Here is a 13,375-nt window from a genome sequence, read left to right as displayed (position 1 = left end):
TTAAAATGTCTGCTAGGGAGAGGATTCAGAGTGTTGTTAGGCCACGCAATTAGTGCTTTATTTCATGAGCACCAAATTCACCCAATAGTGTTTTGTTTTAAAGAAGAGCTTGAAATTCACAATAACGGGTTTCATTTATCAGAGCCATATGGGACTCACCATCTTTGGATATATTTGTAAGGCTCTCACAAAGAAGACTCCTTAGGCATCTCAGATTTCACGGATTGGAGGGCAATCTGGATGAATATCTTTTTTGGAAATGATGAACTATCTTTTTCATATGTAGTCTCCAATTTCAGTAATCCTTGAGAAGCTCAAAAAAACAGGAAAGAGTTAAGTAAACCTCAGCTTATTAGCTTTGACTGGAAAACAAAGACCATGATTCTTAGATCTGGTTCAAATGCCAAGTGTACCTTTGATGTTGAAATTGGGCCATCTAATCTTTGCAGTTTGTGATGTGGCATTTATGAGAGGGAAGGTGGGTTCTAAGTCTCAACCTATTTTTGCACTTTTTGCTAGTTCTGTCATGGTCATATGTCAATGGATCATTGGGAAGCTATCTGCAACATAGCAGACTGATAATAGAGCATTGTAGTTTTTTTGATGCTTATCCAAGATTATTTCTTTATTGCCTCCTCCTTTTCCATACTTCTCTGATCATTAGGGATCTATTTTAATGCAATATATTCTCGAAAATGTCAATACAAGTTGATTTTTTTGATAAATCTCATATTTGCCTACTGATCTGTAAATTTAGAGATTTAAAAATAAAATCAGATTGATCTTCATTTGGGGGCGCTTGCTAATACTTAATTTTTGGTTCCTAGATTCTGTTAAGCTATTCATGACCTATAAACAAATATTTAAGTGTTTACTAATTAAAAATGAATATATTTTTAAAGGATAGAGTGCTATTGTGTTATGACAGGCAACCACTATTTTTTTAGGTTTTCAAATTTTTGTTTTCTCAGTTCTGTAGGCTTTCTTGTAAAGGGCATACTTGATTATGTTTGATAAATCTGGTAAATCAGAATATTTGTGAGTCATAAATAGTACTATAACAATTACTACTGAGCTATAAGGTCTATGTAAACTCCATAAGGATGGTAATTTGGGTTTTATTTTAAATTGTTATGGTAAGTTGGCAATTATTTGAAATAATGCTTGCTCATCTTTAAATACCATTTTATTGTATTGTCTTATTTTATTATCCTCTAGTTTATTTTTTATAAAAACTTTTAACACTTCATTTGCTAATGATGTTTGTATTATCATGATTTAGGTTTCCCTGAGAGTGTCCGCTAAACTTTGTTCAGTTATGAGCATTGTTGAATAACATTAAATTAAAATAAAATATACTGTATTCTTAGCTGCTTTTAAACTTTATATTGATACCAATGTCATATATTTTAAATATTATTTCATAAAGATTTAAAAATCTACTCCTACCATCCCATTTCTTCTCTCATCTGCGTTATACACTACAGAAAGAGCAGTTAGACCTCTGTTACCTGGCACTCCTGTAGGGTGCACACTTGTATTGCTATATGTCATTGACCCCCGTACTTTAGGCTGATGAGGCTGCTGAACAATAGGTAGAACATTGGAATCATAGAATGAGCTGTAACTGCTTAAATCAACTTGAGCTTTAATTGTGCTAGGTGGTTGAATGATATTCTGTCTATATTTCCTTCTTAGTCAAATGTTCTAAAATCATTTAATGAGTCAATTGCTAAAATACTCTTAGGATTGTTATATTATTTTTTTTCCCTACAAAAATAGATATTGTGACCCAATGAGGTTAAATGATTTTTTCACTGAAAAAGTCATTTTGAAACTAAACATGAACCCGGTTTTTGGGTGATGCCTGGTATTTTCCATAAGAATTTTGAAATATTTTATTTGGGAAAAAGATATAGTGTTGGGATAGTAGCCAAAGGCAAAAAGAAATGAAAGATGGCAGAAAGACTCAGGATAGAATGTGTGAATATAGATACATTGGTATTTCATAGGTCTTTGGATTTAGTATAAACTGTAGGCTATGAAGAGAAGATAGACACATGGATCGAACAAGAAAATGTGGATGCAATGATCAATAGTTAATTTTTTTATGAATATTTCTACTAAAGGACAGATGATTGGGGAAAGAAGGACATAATTTGATGGGGTGTATGTGTGAATGGTAAAACAGTCGAATGCTGAGAGGTGAGTGTGAAGAAAAGAGATAAAGATTATATGTAGTTTTGTGGCTCTAACTGTCTAGTTTTCTGCATTTTCATTGAGTTTCTGTGTAGGGATGAATGACTCCTGTATATAATGTTCTTGGTATAAATAGAATCCATAAATCATTTGGGTTGAGAAGGAATTTTATTTCCTTGTGAAGATAAACCTGTTTGATTTTGAGGTGTGGTGAGCTATTATTCTTACTTTATGGTCAGAGTAAAGTTTATATTGTTTTTGTTCAAATTGTAATATGAGTATAATTACGTGGAGCAGATGTGTGTGTGTGTATGAGTGTGTACACTTGTAAAGAAGGACACTTTCATTTCTGTCTCTTTGTTGATCTGTCTCTTTCTGTTTCTCCTGTCTGCTGCTTTTTGCTTGCCAGTTTTTCTTTGTCTCGATCATTTTATCATTGAACCCATCTGTGTAGAAAAGAGAATGATTGGTTTTCTAATTTTTAATGATTTTTTATTTTTTGTTATTTTGTTCTCTCAACTTGTTTTCATCTGAAGAATTAAGGCTCAAGTATAAGGCGTTTTAGTTCTCACATTCAAGAGGTGTTTCTGCTTTCGTTCCCGTCCGTTTGTCCATATGTTTACTGGTCTCTGATAGGCTGTGCAGTGAGACAGCAGTTTACTCTGTGCATGTGTGTGTGTGTGAAATTAGCTAATTGGTGTTAGTAGAAATATTTTCACATGTTTTATAAGCAAAGTGCAGCAAGGTATATACATGTAGATATGATCCAGACACGCGCACGCTCACGACTGTCACTGCTCATGCATAGGCGCTCAGAAGTAATTAATGTTAATAAGATTTTAATGTGCTTGTGAGATCATAATGAGGAGAAATGAATGCTCTGATTAGGAAAAGGTAACTGTGTGTGTGTTTTGGCTTAGAACAAGATTTCAATTTTTATAAACCGCAATTTTAGAACTTGTTTGTGATTGCATCAATTGGTTTTTATTTTCAAATTAGAGGTCTGTTTAGCCATTTGAATGATTAACCAAATAAATGGGTGAAACCCTGATCATAAGGAATAGTGCAGGTTTTCATTTGCAAGGCAATGTTAGTGTACAGCAAGGCTATGATCATGTCTTTTGCCAATGAACCATTTTTTTGTTGTTTTTTAAAAAGCTTTTTCAGAAGCTACTTGTGGAGCTAGTACTCATTTTTATAAATGTAGATGTTATCTATATGTTCTGGAGACACCAGTCAGACACTGTAACATTGTGTCTGAGATACATTCCTGCCAGTCAGTAAAGGTGGATTCAGTGTCCAAAGAATCTATATCATGCTTCCTGAAATGATTATGGGGAAAGATGTAAAACAAGCAAGATTTTTTTTTCCCTAAACATGATCTTTACAAATTTTAGAGGCTTGACATTTTTAATGGTGAAGAAAAATATCTCAAAGTTAAGTAAAGATGCTGTCTCATCATGGGCTCAAGTGCTGTGCAGTCAAGAGCTGCAGTATAGACTGGCTCGAATCCAGCTGGACACCAGGGGTCCTTCTCCACAACAAATTTTTTGAAAATATTGTTTACAAAGCTTTGGCATACATTTGCATTATTATTATTTTTTAATTATAGGATGAATCTAAATATCTATTAAGGGCCCTTGCCCTGTAGCACATAGAAATCACTTATGCATTTTTTAATATAAGTAGTGGATTAAGATATTCAAGGATTGTAATCTCTTTTAAAAGTAAGTATAGTACTGAAATGTACGAAGTCTTGGATATGAATTGGGGTTTAGGGTAGTGTAGTTTATTTCCAGCTAAATTTTACAGACATGGTTTAGGTTCTCCTAGGTTTTGGTTATATTACTACAATCTTTCTGCTGGAGCTTAAAAATGATGGGGAAGAAAGAGAAGGTGTTAGAGTTTGTTCTATTGAACAATTCTGCAATTTCTGTGGTTCCCAGAGGTCTGTTGGATTTTGCTTTCCATAGAATCCGTAGGAATGATGATTATCTAACCAAAAGAGTCATTTGCCTTTAACAGTGTTTAGTTGACTTTCTTGGGTCATTGAAGCATAGTTAGGAAAATTTTTCCCACTTGCAGTTTGTAGAGGAATTCATTGATGTTTTTCACAGTCCTTGTACAGTTTCCTATTGTTAGTTTTCCCATGCGGTTATATATATTTTTACATTTTCTATTCTGTGCCATTGGTCTGTCTATTCATATGTCATTATCACATTATTTTGATTAGAATATGTTTTAATATCTGAAGCATTAGGCTCCCTCCCCACCCCAGCCCTTGCTCTTCTTTTTCAAGGTTTTCCTGGCTTTTCTCACTTATTTGTTATTCCAAATTAAGTTTATAATCAACTAGCAGAACTGGAGGGGAAAAAAATCTGATGGTATCTTTATTGGAATTATGATAAATTCACGAATTAACATAGGGATAATTAATATCTTTATGAGGTTGAATCTTCTTATCCAAGAACTTTCTGTTCTTTCCATTTCTTCATAATTTTTGTTTTCAGAAATGTTATAGAGCTTTCCTTATAGAGGTTTTAAACATTTGTTACTAAGTTTGTTTCTTGGTGTTCTATTCGTTTGTTTATTTACCTGCCTACTTACTTTTTTACATAACTTACTATCCTAAACAGTCTCCTCTTCTGTAATATTTACTAAATGGCTTTTTGTTTCTATATAGGAGCTATTGATTTTTGTATGTTAATTTTGGCAAACTCCCGCTTTGCAAAATTCTTTTATTTTCTGTGGTAGCCTGATGGCTTTGAAGACCCATTCTAGCACAGTGCTCGGTATCTCTGAGACCATGGACAAGTTATTCTGAGCCATTTTTCTTATCTGTAAAGTGTCCAGATAAGAAAACCAAACTCCTAGACTGATGGAGAGTAAATGAGATCATATAGTAAAGCAGCTAATATTTTGCCCAGCACATAGTAGGCACTCGATTACTGATATCCATTACTAATGTAACGCAATATATGACATGTTATTCTTGTCTTGTAATATGTTATTTTCATTATTATTCTTAAAATCTGGCTACTGAACTATAGAATTATTGAAGGTTTATCGTATCAGAGTTTTTACTTCAAGAATGGAGTGAATTAAAGAAATGAAAAAAACTTAAACTTTCTGATTAACTTTGTGATTTAAGACACTAGGGACTGAAGATTAATTCTGAGATTAGGGCGTTTTGTAGTTTTGCACATATATTTCCATTACTTCTGTTTTAATTATGATTATTGCATGCAAGACTCCTTAGCTCTGGAGAGTAAGTAGAGGGAACGTCTTGATCACCTAGAGTGAATATTCAAAGCAATTTCTTGAGTACATTGATTCTAGTGCTCGTTAGCTACCTAAGTGGATGTGAGCATCTAGTTTAAAGTTCTGTAACCATTATGTTCTCCCTCAAAAATCTGCAACTTTGCTATGTTTTCTTAGTAAACAATGTACTAACTTGTGAATGAACTTGTGCAGAATAAGTATTAGACATATATGAACTCATGATGATATTGGTGTAAGCAGAATAATAGTGCTTGCCAGCCCATTATGTAACACTTTTGATAAAGTTGGTGAAAAAACAATAATTGATAAAAATGTAGTCCAGTGTAGTAGTCTCATGATTTTTAAGCTTCACTCTAATTTAATAAAATGGATGCTAACTTTGCAAATACACTCTTAATTCATCTGAAATATCTATTGTTAGAAATGAGAATGCCAGAGTTTCAGGTGGGCTCCTCTCATTCCTGACTCGTGGTTGTTGTGAGGGTTTACTGAGATAATGCACTAGCATTATAATGTCATTAATTATAATGATAATGCAGGTGCCTGGCTCATGGTAAGTGCTTGAAAATGGTAGTTGTTTCTATTGCTGTTATTTTATTATTACCTTTGCTAGTTCTTCACTCCCACCCTCGCACATATTGTCCTCATATATATATTCTTACTAGTAGTATTGTTCTGTGCTTAGAATATATCTCATAATGTTCATTTACAAATATAAAATTACATATATATCATTTGCCAATATTGAAATTAGCTCAGAGTGAAGTAAGACTCCATCACTGGAGCCTGTGAAAGCTTAGTTGCTTGTGGATGAAATTTTGTGGAGCTGCAAAGGTAAAGAATAACTTCTCTCAAAGAATTATAGATACATTTTGTCCAGTTTGAAATCTCCCAGAGTTCTGGCTTAGCACTCAGTGTAATTACTCCTCCACAGCCACATGGTGCCCCTTTGTTCATTCTTTCATGTGGAGGACAACATAGAGTACCTGTTAGGTATAAAACATTGTTCTGGGTAGTATGAGATGTACAAATAGTGAGATTAGTTAGATGAACTGTCTCTATTCAAGCAGTCTAGTAAACGATTCAGAGAGGAGACAACTAGGTAATGTGCAAGGACTTTGGGGCAAGAGTATTTGGTTTGAATCCCTGCTCTGAAACTTACTAGTTGTGTAACTTTAGTCAAGTTATTTAGCCTATCTGTGTTTCAGTTTCCTTACTTACAAAATGGGGCTGAAAATAATACCTACTGTATAGGATTGTCCTGAGGATTAAATGATTTGGTACATGCACGGCATTTAGAGCAATAACATAGTAAGCACTCAATAAATGTTGGTTAACGTTAATGTAATTATTAGATGAAGCAAAATAAAATTAATGCCATAAAACAATAAAAACAAAGTAATACAGTATTATACAGGATGATAATACTAATTTTTATTGTAGCTGGGAGCAGTGAAATGAAGGGAGCTTTATGGTTGAAGTAATGTTTAAACTGAAAACTTGAAGTGCGATTTCTGTAGGGTGATGAAGAGTAGAAGAGCAGGGGTGAGTTGATTTCTAGGCTGAGGGAATCTCCCAAGCAAAGATTTAAAGGTGATAGAGAAGCGAAAATGAAAACTTCTGGGGATTCTGCAGTCAGAAAGACTCATATCTGAAGCCCAGCTCCACTCCTTGTTATCTGTGTGACCCTGGGCAAGTCAGGCTCTCTTTGGGTCCTTCCTGCCTGAGATGCGGTCTGGTGGCTCTCTCTAAGGCAGTAAGCTACAGCAATTATGGAGCTGACCTTGTCATGTGCTGCCTGTTGTTGGACATATGTAAGCCATTATTTTGTCTAGTTTTTAGTTGTTTAATGCAGGAGGCTAAGTCCTGTTTCTGTTACTCCATCATTTTCGGAAGCAGAAGACCAACATCTTACTTTTGCTTTTCTCCTCATTGAGCTTGGGACTTATCGTCTCATGCTGTCAGCACCTGTAGTTAGTTACCTTTTTTGTATTCACTACACTGCATTACAATTTATAGTTTCTTATCTGCCTCCTCGCTACACTGGCTTCTTCGAGAATGGGGAGTCTGTCTGGTTCATCTTTATCACCACTACCAACCCACTACTCTGTTTGGAGTCTGGAACATAGCAAGCAGTTAATGAATGCCTTTTACATTCAATTTAATTACTGTGAATTGTAGTTTAGTGCCATACTGTGAAAGACTTTGAATGCTATACTAGAGTTTGGATTTAATCAATAAACCACTCAGGATTTTTGAGGAGGTGAGAGAAATTCCCAGGGCCTTTATTGTTTTTCAAAGACGATAACTCTAGAAACATAAAGATGAATGACAGATGTTAGAGGTTGAAAATAGATGACTTAGGATTCTAGGAATAATAGTGGGACTAGAAAGGGAGCATTGACAGGATCTGGTGATTATTTGGTTGGGTGCCACTAAAAGGGATGGTGAGAAAAATGATGACTCAGATTTTCAGAAATGGTTGATCAGTTTCTTTAGAATGAAATATTAGGTTTTTTGTCTTCTTTGGCACCAAAATGAAGGATTGGAGTATAAAAATTTGAGAGTAAAATTTCACAATGTAAAGAAGTAATTAATGGTAGAGATTTATCTAAATTATGTTTTAGTTTTTTACTAGAATAAAGCTTGAATTTAAAGTATTTTATAATTCTTTGGGGAAATGAATCATGAGTTTTATTTTATCGTGTAGGGATAATTTTCTATTGTACTACAAATATCAATGTCTTTGTTTATATACATTTTTCCTCAGTATAATCCATTTTATTTGGATGCTACATTTCTATATATTTTTCTTTCCCTGTTAGTTTTTAGTTTTTTTTCTGAAAGATTGCTTCTTTTTAGTCTTTAGAATATGCTGGTAATGGACTCAGGGCTAAAAGTTCATTTTGTGTGGTTGAATGGGCTAGTACCTGTAGAATGACCTTGAGTGAGAATAATTTTTCTCAAATATATTTTAACTTTGATTTTGTAGTATCAATTTTCATCCAGATTGTCTTCTCTTTTTGAGAGACGTTAGAAGAGCTGCTGAGAGTAGAAGCGTGGTAGAAGTAGGGGAACAAGAAACATTAAAACAATTATGGAAACCCTCCCATGCCAAACCTTTATGTATAAAATATAGGAGTAACTATTAGAAAAAGTTAAGCACTTGTAACAAGAACTTGTTTATAGTGGTCTGAAGGACATTAATTACAACTAATGGACTGAATATGTGAAAAGGAGATATTTCTCCCAAGGAGTTCTATTCACTTTGGCGTAATCCTCTAAGGAAATAATGTTTCGTGTAAAGTGTGATCTAACCTGAGAAAAATGACACAATGTTTGAATCAGTAATAACATCCTGACAAGGTAGGGTAATATTTTTTATATTATATCCCATTTCTCATTTCAGTTTCTTACGTGAACTATGTGTTACTCCTGTTACAGAGAATGACAGGCAGTGACTACCATTTATTGAATCACCCTTTGTGCTGGTAACTGAACTGTGAGGTAAATATTATCTTATTATTCTTCACAACAATCTCATAAGGCAGATATTTACATTTTATCAATGAGGAATCTATGGCTACATTAGATTAAATAACTTCCATAAGGCTACACATCTAGTTATGGAGGAGTTATTCAGAATCAGTGGTGTAATAGGCAAAAAAGGATTGCTGAGACTAAGGTGTATACTGTTATGGATAATGAAAGGAGTTTCTCACTTTTTTCCAGTAAACAGAGGAAGATGAGCTTTTTCGAACAAGAGTGGGAAAGGGGGAGGGAGGAAGGGCAAACGTTTGTGTTTTTGACCGGTAGGAGTGAGTTTGTCAGAGAATAGAAGGCTGATGCCTCACTGTGGCCTGTCTTTCCAAAGCCCTAGGTGCTGCTTTTGGTACTGTTGTAGACACGGGCATCCAGGGTGGCTGAAACACTGCATTATGCCTTGCTGGGGCCAGTTGAGGGACCGGAAGCAGTGGTGGCTGCAGGGGAGGTTTTTAGAACTTTTAACTCTATTTGGAACAGCTTTTATGGGCAAACTTATCAGCACAGCTATTGCAGACTGTCAGAGCCCAGGAAACCTGATGCTGTGTATGAGTGCCACATCAGTTTCACTGTTGATTTGACCTCAAAGCCCGTGGTCCCAACCAGTGTGCTGTTTTGTATAACAATTATATCATTCAATGTACCTACAGCAACTGCAGAAAAACACCTATTCCTGCACAGTTTTAAACTCCGAAGTAACCTTCAGCTCTAGCCCAGAGGAAAATAAAAATCCAATTATATAATATGATCTTTTACTATGAATGGGGAACCCCAAACGTGTGAAACAATTAGAAATTCTCCATTTCTTTTAATCACAGGAATATTCGCACCTGTGTGAATTACAGAGCTAAAAAACACCCCCGACTCTCCGAAGTTCTACTATAAAGAAGTCTAGTTATTTGCCTTAGTTTCAAAAGAAAAGTTCCCTAAGTATTTCAAAATGTTCGACTGGCTGCCCCAGCTATTCTCTTTGGAAGCTTCTTTCTCATCCTCATGGCACATCCCTCTGGCATGCATGACCAGCTGCAAGCTAAACCCTGTGGAATAAGAATTCTTTCATCCCTTTGTGTGATGTGTTTCATTTTCAGAGTTTGGATGATCCTCCTCGGCAGCAGCGGCAGGCATTGTTAGTTTCAATAGGAGGCCTGGATGCACAAGAACAGTCATCCTAGAGAGCCAGGCTCTCGGGGTCCGTTCCTTCGCGCCACGGTGCTGTGTTAGATCACTTTCTCCTGCTGGATTAATGACCAGGAAAAAAGGGTAACAAACTATACCCAAAGGAATCCAATTAAAGTACTTGAACTTCACTCACGTCCATCCTATCATTTTCTTAACTTCCTAACATAGGCTTAATTATTCTGACCAGTAGAAAGGAATGGCATGAATAAGAGAGTTATCTCAAAATCCTTATTTTCTTTAGTTTGAAAGGCTCAAAATCTTGTTGTATAAGATGAAATAATAATCTGTGTTTGGTATGGTTGAACTTTTTTTGGGTTGTTTTTTCTCTCTCTTCTCTAATATCTTCACCAAGGTCACTGCCAGGACTGATTGTATGAAACTGCTCAGCCCTTCCAATTTTATCTCTGTTCACAGTCTACACTGCAGCATTAGTTCATTCTGGACTCTTCGGCTTCCTTGAATTCCCAATTGATTCCACTCCCATGACTGTGATATTCTTTTCCTAGTTAATCAAGAATTCTCTATTTCTGCTCTGTCATCTATGCCACTGTAAGTGGGAAAGTAGTTTAGGCTTTGGCTCTCAGCCTCATCATTTGTGAAATGACCTCCTCTGATTCTAAAGTTCTGTGTCTAAAATACAAATTAGGATTTCCGGTAATAAAAACTTATGTGTGTATGATGACTGATAGTTTTCAGTCTTTTCATATGTTTTATTTTATATAATTCTGACCATGGTTCTGTGAGATGGGGGAGAACAGGTTTTATTGTCTCTTTTTTTCAGAGAAGGATCCTGCAGCTCAGGGAGATGAAGTGACTTACCCACGTCCAATAAGTAGTAACTGGCTGAACCTGAACTTAAAATTCAGTTTTTCCCACATTAAGGTGATGGTTTCTTCTAGTAGGAAGTTTCTTTCTTATAGCCTAAATTTCTTCATTTATTAACTATAAGTTTTGGTGTATGTGAGTGTGTATGTTCTTGCTCTGGGAAGGGGCTTCCTTATGCTTAAATGAGTTTGGGATGGAATTTTGTGACTTTAGTTTTTATCGGTGAAGGAGTCTCCTAGGATTTCTAATTAAGAAAGACAAGGAATGTGCTACCTTTCTAGTATGAATTTTGGTGTTATTGTAAGCCCCTCTATCAAATTTGATTGCATTTTTCAATTATAAATCTATTCTGCCAGAAACCTAATATACCTATTAGATAATATTCTTTGTGATTAAGGAAGATAAGAAAATAGTAGGGGCTGGCCCCATGGCTGAGTGGTTAAGTTCACGCACTCTGCTTCGGCGGCCCAGGGTTTCGCTGGTTTGGATCCTGGGCACAGACATGGCACTGCTCATCAGGCCATGCTGAGGCAGCGTCCCACATGCCACAATTAGAAGGACCCACAATTAAAAATACACAACTATGTACCGGGGGGCTTTGGGGAGAAGAAGAAGAAGATAAAAGAAGATTGGCAACAGTTGTTAGCTCAGGTGCCAATCTTTAAAAAAAGAAAAGAAAAGAAAAGAATAGAAGCCCTCTTAGCCAATCCCTTCTTCAGGCCAATAGGATACTCTCTGAAAAATGGTGCACTTCTGTTTATCTGTTTACCTGCTGGTATGCTTACCTAGAGTCATTTGTATTTGTTTTCAAATTTGTTTATGCCCCTTGAATGTGCAGTTATAATTTAATTATGCAAACTGATGAAATATGAGTAGAAAGGTATAAAGGGTTGTTGATTTTATGAAGTTTAAGTTGACTGCTTTGTAAAGACTTTTTAAAGTGAATCACTAAAACCAATTACGGTCTAAATACGTGAAGGCTAGACAACTGTAAGAGATTGCCTGGGGTAGGGGTAGGGGATGAATGTAAAAATTCTGGAAGGATCCTGCATTCAACTTGTTTTGCAAATCCCTTTAAGCACACACTGACTTTAAATAAACCAGAAGCTTTAAACTCTCACTGACTTTAAGTAGATGATACATTGTGGTACAGTTTAAGCAAGAAGAATAATGTGACTTAGATGATCAGGAGTCAACAACAGCTCTTGGTCCTACATCTAAAGTTTGGTTAATAGGTGTAAAATTTTATGTTTTAACGCTAAATATGTTAAAATTGCTTTAACCAATATCTTTCTGTGTCTCAGTATCCTGTGTAAAATGAAGATGAAAATAATTTTACCTAACAAGTTTTTTTTTGAGTGTGTGAGGATTACATGAGATAATAGAACAAAGCCTGGCGTGAGTACTAAAAATGTTAGCCACCGTCATTGACATCATCATCATCATCATCTGAGAGTATCTGCTGTAGGGCTTATGTACATTTATATGAAAAACGTAATCACCGCTACCAGCTATTGGTAGCAAGACATAATAGTTCTGTTTGGGTTGACAGTGAAACTATCCATTTTCACCCACACGCCATCCTTTTTTCAGGATTTATGAGAAGAGGAAGTTTGACTTTACCTTTCTCAGGAAATGCTGAGACCTGAAATTGTTCATGAAGCGTAAGTGAAAGGGCTAGGTGTAGTCTTAGCTGAAGACTGTTAAAAGGGTTGGAATGTGGAGAGTTGAAGTTGTTTAAGTTTAAGATACATTGTTGCTGGACTTGTATAGAATGCTTACACTGAGCCTAGATCTAGCCAAGGTGTTTCTCACTTAAATGAACAGTAAGCTTCACATAGTCTCTTGCAATTGTAAATAGAGAAATAAAGGAGAAAAAAAATTTTTTTGACAAACAAGTCTGGTAGCTAAACTTGAATGGCATGGTAGTGAGAATACTGATTGTAAGGCTAGGCATTGCACTGTATGCCATCAATTCCTAAATGCTTCCGCAGTGTAGGTTACAAGTTTTCATTAATGAACCCACATTTAGAAACTGCTTTTTGGAGGAGGATTAAGATTTTACGTGCTTTCTGTCTGAATGCTGCCACCCACATTTCCATATCATTCACATCCTGTTTTCCTACCTAAGAATGTGGTCCTCATAGGAAAGAGGCTCAGACTTCAAGGTCAGAGACAACACCCACTGGACTGATAGTTTCCTGCTTGATTTGAATGTATAAGGGTTGATTCAGTGCTGGTCACACTAGAGTGAATGCTCTATCAATGGTTCCTTTTTTGTTGGTATTATTCAAATAAGCGATGCTATTCACCTTCTATAGATTATTTACATAGCACTTCCAGAATT

General features: G+C 35.6%; 1 protein-coding gene across 39 annotated transcripts in view; it reads left to right on the top strand.

Annotated features, from left to right (window-relative positions):
* ZBTB20 (zinc finger and BTB domain containing 20) overlaps positions 1 to 13,375 on the top strand; it is a 770,050-nt gene that overhangs the window by 61,607 nt on the left and 695,068 nt on the right. For 6 of the 39 annotated variants that reach the window (XM_070508910.1, XM_070508889.1, XM_070508907.1 and 3 more), the window contains exon 2: positions 8,926 to 8,988. The exons of 21 other annotated variants lie outside the window; for them this stretch is intronic. The gene's annotated coding sequence lies outside the window, so the exon portion shown is untranslated. Of the gene's footprint in view, positions 1 to 8,890; positions 8,989 to 10,112; positions 10,285 to 13,375 lie in introns of all 39 variants that reach the window. 12 more of the 39 variants (XM_070508888.1, XM_070508906.1, XM_070508880.1 and 9 more) reach the window with 3 other exon arrangements.

Source organism: Equus asinus, chromosome 5 (assembly GCF_041296235.1).
Source record: "Equus asinus isolate D_3611 breed Donkey chromosome 5, EquAss-T2T_v2, whole genome shotgun sequence".
Lineage (NCBI taxonomy): Eukaryota > Metazoa > Chordata > Mammalia > Perissodactyla > Equidae > Equus > Equus asinus.
The sequence above is the reverse complement of the archived record's forward strand: the minus strand, read 5'-3'. Positions and strand labels throughout refer to the sequence as shown.